This window comes from Emys orbicularis, chromosome 4 (genome assembly GCF_028017835.1).
Source record: "Emys orbicularis isolate rEmyOrb1 chromosome 4, rEmyOrb1.hap1, whole genome shotgun sequence".
In the NCBI taxonomy this organism is placed as follows: Eukaryota; Metazoa; Chordata; order Testudines; family Emydidae; genus Emys; species Emys orbicularis.
The window spans coordinates 145,561,626-145,568,027 of NC_088686.1; positions in this window are offsets into that span (position 1 = coordinate 145,561,626).

The window sequence follows — 6,402 nt, forward strand, 5'->3', positions numbered from 1 at the left end:
CATTGATGTTACAGGACCAAGATTGACAAGGAGGCTATTTAAAACAACCCCCACCATCGCTTCCTTCAGTGCCTTCTGTTTTTCATGAAGATCTCCACTAAAGAAAACAGCCGGCAACAGCCAGGAGACAACAGAGAACTTCAATCAGCTAGGCGTAGGAATTTAATCAGAAAAAAGTGAATGATATTGCGAATTGTTCAAAAACACTTTACTAGATTCCCAAAAAGCCACAATCCCACAATTGAGGAAGAAGGCCGTATTGATTTAAAAAATGCCTGGTTTAGAAAGGAAGTGACAGCAGCTATAAAAAATACAAAAAGTTATAACAAATGGAAAAAAGGGGAAGTTGATAGTAATGAATATAAATCAGAAGCTACAAATTGTAGAAAATTGATAATGGAAGCAAAGGGTCATAAGGAGAAGTATTACGCCTGAGGGAATTCTGCGCCACTGCGCAATGCAGAATTTTGCAGAAATTAATGTTGTGCATGCAGAATTTACTTCCCCCCCCCCCCCCCGAAATGGGCTGCAGTGCTGCAAGCCACCACTAGGGGCCACTGGACCTGGCAGAGTCCAGCTCACACATAGAAGCCACTGCCAGGAGGAAGGGGAGGAGGAGCTGGAGGGTACCCGGCAGCCACAGTTCCCCGCATGCTCTGAGAGAAGGAGACGGCAGCGCTACACAAGCCTGGGACCAAGCATCAGGCTGTTTCTCCCTCTGGATCCCTGGGCTCTGAGGGCAGGTGTCTGGGCTAGGGGTGGCCCTGTGGCTGGGCTCTGCAGGGAGGGGGTGCGGGTACCTGGACATGGGGTGCCCCGCATCTGACCTCTGGGGGGTGGGAGTTTGGATGTATTGGCTGGGGAGGGGAGCACAGCTGGGCTCTGGCAGGAGGGGTTGTGGATGTCTGGCCCCCTAGCTGGGTTCTGTGGGGGAGGGGGGCAGAGAAACAGGAACTGGGTTGTCATAAGGGTTTCTTTAACTCTCTACTCCTGGGGAAATTTTTGTTACAGACATACTTGCTGACAGGTATTTTGAAATAAATTACCAAAATAATTGAAACTGGCGTGATTATGTGGTGTTATTTTGACAAATAAAATTTGCAGCATTTTAAAATATTGTGCGCACAATTTTTAGGCATCGAATTCCCCCAGGAGTAGTCTATGACCAGCAGATATGAGGACAATAAGAAAGAATTTAAAAGTATATTAGGAACAAAAAAGAATCCTAACAAAGGTACTGGTCCATTACTAGATGGAAATGGTAGAATTGGTCAATATAAGGCAAAAAAAGCATAAGTGTTCAATAAATATTTCTGTTCTGTATTGGGGGGGGGGGGACCCATAACAATCTCACCATATGACAACACTCTTTCCATTTCACTAGTTTCATAGGAGGATGTTAAGTAGCAGCTACTAAAATTAGACATTTTTGAATCAGCAGGTCCAGATAACTTGCATCCAAGAGTTTTTAAAGAGCTGGCTGAGAGGCTCACTGCACCATTAATATTGATTTTCAATAAGTTTTGGAACACCGGAGAAGTTTTAGAAGACTGGAAGTAAGCGAATACCGTGCCATTATTTAAAAAGGGTTAACAGGAGGAATCTGGGTCATTATAGGCCTGTCACTCCAAAATCAGTACCAGGCAAGATAATATAAATAATTTAGGACTATTATCCCTGAGCTTGGCTCTACCTTGGCTCATCAGGGTCAGTTTGACACAATTCCCTGAATACAAACAGGTTTAGTAATGCACTTTTTTGTTTCCCCCCAATCAACAAAATTATTAGGTGGAGTTGAAACTTTTTCTGGTCACAGATAATTCATAGATTCCAAGACCAGATGGGATCAGTGTGATCATCTATTTTGCCCTCCTGTATAACACTGACCATAGAACTTCCTCAAAATAATTCCTAGAGCATATTTTAGAAAAACATCCCATCTTGATTTTAAAATGAAGAATCCACCACAACCCTTAGTAAGTGATTCCAATGGTTAACTATTCTCTGTTAAAAATGTACATCTTATTTCCATTCTGAATTTTCAGTCTAGCTTCAACCTCCAGCCATTGGATTGTCCCATATCTTTCTCTGCAGATCATTTTTCTTCCTTTCCTTCCCTGGAAATTACCTCTGCTCGTCACCTTCCTCTTCCAGAATTCATAGTTCTGGCTAGCACCATGCAGTATAGTAATCATCATCTGTGGATAAATAAAAAGCACAATGATCACTGCAGGAAGTGCCATTAAAACCAGTAATTGTAACATTTGGAACGGAATGTACAGCTTCTCACTTGGGCACCAAAATTTAGGCACCCAGAATCACGAGATACTTGTGAAAATCCAGACCTTATGACTCCATATTTAAGCACCAACATTAACTGCCAGATTTTCAGAGGTACTGAACACCCACAGAGCCCATTGACTTCAATTTGACTACATTAGTGCCTCTGAAAATCAGGCCACTAATTTGTGTGTTTAATTTTCAAAGTGCATAAGTAAGGCTAAGATTTTGTCATGGATATTTTTAGTAAAAGACATGGGCAGGTCACGGGCAATAATGAAAAATTCACAGAAGCCCATGACTTGTCCCTGACTTTTACTAAAAATATCCATGGGGGCTCGGAGCTCCAGGGTCCCCCTTTGCTGGCGGCTCTGAGCAGCGGGGGTCCCCTCTGCTGCCCGCAGTGGCCACCAGCTTTGGGGGTCCCCGCTACTGCTTGGGAGCTGTCGGGGTCCACCCGCTGCCCGCAGCTCCCTGCCTCCACAGGCGGCAGGAGACCCTGCAGCTCCCAGCAGGCGCTGGATTCCCGGACTAAATCGCAGCCTTATGCATAAGTGACTTAGGCCTTACTCAAAACAGGACTTGGGCTTCTAAGCCACCGAGGAACCTAACTAAACCAAACTTTTAAACACATTTGAAAATTTTGTCCAAAAGTCTCACTCTGCTATTGAACACTTACTGAGAAGTAAAGATAGCACTTCACAGGCTCAGTCACACACCCACTGAAATCAAAGGGAAGAGTCACATGGCCTTCCGTAGGGAGTTAGAGCAGATCTTTAATAACGGCTCATCTTAATAACACTGCTACTTTTACAAATTACAGTAAAGTACATATACATTTGTGCTAAAGATTCTTATTAATAATTAAAATCAAAACACTCAATCACTACCTCTACAGAAGGGACATAGACTGCCTTTAAGAACATCTACCTTTAGAATTGATTGACTACTTTATATTGCAAGGAACAGCACCTCTGAAGATAAATGGCTACAAGTACTATATTTCTTCAAGACCCAACAAAATAAATAATATAACAGGTCATGAGGTACTACAATTTATTTGTAACTAAATTCATGATATGCAGACAACTTTTTTTTAAAACCTCAAACCCATCTTTGTCAAAACAAATGAAGGAAAATATAAATACTGTGATATTGTGTGTTTGATTTTCTTTTTATATAAAATCCACAATGGGCCTCGCAATTAATGAGTTTCTGCTGTACATTACACACAAATTGCATTACTTTCAGATAATTATCACGTCTTTCAATTAATACTTCTCTTTCTGTTTATTAAATCATCCCCAGAGGCTTGACTTGAAAAACCTTTTCACTGTTTTTCTTATTCCAAAAATAGTAGTAGTTTGGTTCTGACATGTAAAAAAAACCTCAGCAATTAAACCAAGGTATTGCTTTAAATTCGTCTGATATTTTTGAAAAGAAAAACAAAAGAAATTTTGTTACAATACCAGTATATTAACTTCCTATTTAATCTAATTACAGTCTTTAATTCTTGCAGAGGTTTCTTGACAAGAGGACTTGAATGCTAGTGAAATGAAAAGCCAAAGTTTGATAGACAAACAAAACGTTTTCTAAAACTGTATTCTTTACAGTATTCCCTACTGCTATATTGAAAACTACCTAAAAAGCTGAGTCTGACATTTACTGTGTGTTAAAAACGGAAAACAAAATATTACCTTTCTGCTGATTCTTAAACAAACAAACATAAAATAATTTTTTTTTTTTTTTTACTGTTTAACAACTGTGAAAAACTCCAGAATAGTAGGACACACTAATGTTTCTCACTCTCCTTTTTTGTAACATACTGAGACCAATGGGGTTTTTAATCCATGTTTTCTTCAAGTCAAAGGTTCAGTTATTAAGGTAAAGCAAAGACCAGCAGAGTTTACCCAGAGTTCCTCTCCATTTGGCAGATATGCATTCCCCCTCCCTCGCCCACTTTCAAAGGTTTTACAACAGTATTGCTTGTGGTGGAACTAATTAAATTCTTAAACAAAACAAAAGTCAGAATCAATGTACTGCTTTGCAAACACACCTTCACCTTTCTTTTTTGAAAAGAAGAGAAACACGTAGCAGAAATGTTAACTATTTTCACCTTTTCTAAAAGGTCTGATCAGGTTAGAGAATGTGGTAGGCAAGACATTCATTGCTTTGTAATTTGTATTTTATTTTTTGAACTTTAAAGCTTAGTTGAAAAGTGTACTGTACATTGTTGGTGCTAGTTGATGGTGCTAGTAGTTGGTGCTAGCATGCAGTTGATGGGAATATTACCCAGTATGTACGAGGATAGTTGGCTGCAGATCAAAAACAATAGATTAGCCCCAGATTTAAATGTAAGATGATGGGGTTTCCTTTTATTTTCTTCAAATTAGAGACTATGCTATTTAAAAGTGCATAAATCCATCTGCACGCTTTGTGATAAAATAAAAAGCAATACATATATATTACCTATCAGACAGACTGTAAGAAGAATGATCTGTCACAGAGTTAATCATGGGTTCAAATTGACTCTCCTTACACACCCAAAACTCCCACTGACTTCAATGGAAACTGAGTAACAGATAAGGAAGTTGACTCAAAGCAGTTGTTTGTTCCTGTGTATACCTGCCACCAACCACATAGAAATACGCACTTGTGGGAAAACTGCCCTGAAAAGGCGGTTCTGTCCAGCAAGCACTTGAATACAGATGCGTCACAACAAGCCATTTGGATTGCCCAAATGAGAAAGCAAACCTGCAGGCTGATTTAAGAGAGAGACAAAAAGGCTGATGTTTTGGGCAGCTGGAGCTCTTGGATTTGCGAGAACCCAGCCAGTTACAACATGTCCAACTCTGTAAGGGGCTGGAAACATGCTCCCCCCCTCGAATCTTGGTTTCTAGGAGAGTTGGTGGTAATTTGATGCAGAGTAGATGCAGGAGTGAGCTGTTCAAACCAGGTCATGGGTGGTCAAATCTAGTGGTCAGAGCAGGAGTTAGGCCGAGTTGGGTCCCAGAGGGCAAACCATGAGTCAGGCGTCAGGAGGCAGGCAGGGTCACCCACAAAGAAAAGCATATATAATCTCCTTTCCTGTGGTAAACGGTGTCCCACAGCTACAATGATCACTCACTCTTGTCAGGTATTTACCCCATGTCTATGCCTGCCTTCTGCACCTGCTTTCACTCTTACTTAATCTTTTTCTAACTAGTTATCTGTATTGTTTCAATGGAAGTCAGTAATAACGTGTGCAGGCCTGGTCCTTCATGCAAAGAAAATAAATTCCTAACCTAATTTTCATAGCAAGCTGAAAGACAGATCTGAAAAAGACAGATTTTAATTCTGGCACTGATTTTTATCTGACCTTATTGCCTTTGATTCTTTTGTCTCAGTTTTATTTCTGTTAATCACCCAGAATGGGATTTTCAAAAGCTCTTAAGGGCAGTTTTCCCACAGGTGTGTACTTCTAGCTCAAAGAGGCTACAAAGGCAGAAAATGCAATAAAAATGGGGGATTTTAACTATCCCCATATTGACTAGGTACATATCACCTCAGGAAGGGATGCGGAGATAAAATTTCTAGACATATTAAATGATGGTTTCTTAGAGCAGCTAGTCCTGGAACCCAGAAGGAGAGGGGCCATTCCTGATTTAGTCCTACCAGGAATGCAGGATCTGACCCAAGAGGTGAATATAGCAACCATAATGTAAATCAATTTAATATCCCTGTATGGGGAAAAAATGCCAAAACAACCCCCATCACAGTAGCATTTAACTTCAAAAAGGGGAACTATACAAAAATGTGAAAGCCAGTTAAAAGGAAATTAAAAGGAACAGTCACCAAGGTGAAATGCCTGCAAACTGCAGGGAGAGTATTTAAAAACATCACAATAGAGGCTCAAATTAAATGTATACCCCAAATAAAAAATAAAAATAAAAACAGTAAGAGACCAAAAAATGCCACCAGGGCTAATCAGCACACTAAAAGATGCAGGTCGAAGCAAAAAGGCATTTTTAAAAAATGGATGTCAAATCGTAGTGAGGAAAACAGAAAGAAGCATAAAACTCTGACAAATCAAGTGTAAAAAGTACAATAAGGCAGGCCAAGAAAGAATTTGAAGAGAAACTA